We start from the raw sequence: 722 nt of genomic DNA, 5'->3' as shown, positions 1-722 counted from the left end.
TTGATTATGATGACTAACAAATTTTTATTTTGTTTGTTCTGATTGATCGAAACTGTGAGTATGTGTTTATATGCTCTTGATTGAGTTTATTTTTAAACATGAAGTCTTCTTTAAAATTTTTGATAATATTTATGATCTTTATTCTTCATTACTTAAGTTGAGTTGATTATTGTGATATAATTAGATATACATATTTCCTTTAAATAATTATGCATGATTTTAATATGATATGTGAATTATTTGATTAAGATTCATTCATAAAGTATTTTTTTAATATATATATTTTCTTTAAGAAAGTATTTTGATATTCATTCAAACCCTTTTCTTTCTTAAAAGTCAGACAACTTTTAGTTTTGGCTAAAATGCTCTCTGGTAATCGATTACCATATTAGTGTAATCGATTATAGGCAGTTATTTCTGGCTATATTACTCTCTGGTAATCGATTACCATATTAGTGTAATCAATTACAATGCGTCCCTGCTCCTATATATTCAAATTTCAAAATCTGAAAGCTACAACCCCTCATTTTCTCGAAAACCCTCGTTCCCAAATCTTCCTTCTGCCATATCTCACTCTTTTCTTGTCCAAATCACTCCCCACAAAGCCCAAACTTCATATTTTTTCATTCTCTTTCATTTGAACCGATTGAAATTTCAAATAATCCCTTCTAATGGTGGAACCATCAAAGAAGCACAAGGGTTCTTCGAGTCAGAGTCAATGG

Source organism: Glycine soja, chromosome 5, assembly GCF_004193775.1.
Source record: "Glycine soja cultivar W05 chromosome 5, ASM419377v2, whole genome shotgun sequence".
Lineage (NCBI taxonomy): Eukaryota > Viridiplantae > Streptophyta > Magnoliopsida > Fabales > Fabaceae > Glycine > Glycine soja.
This window is presented reverse-complemented; position numbering follows the sequence as displayed.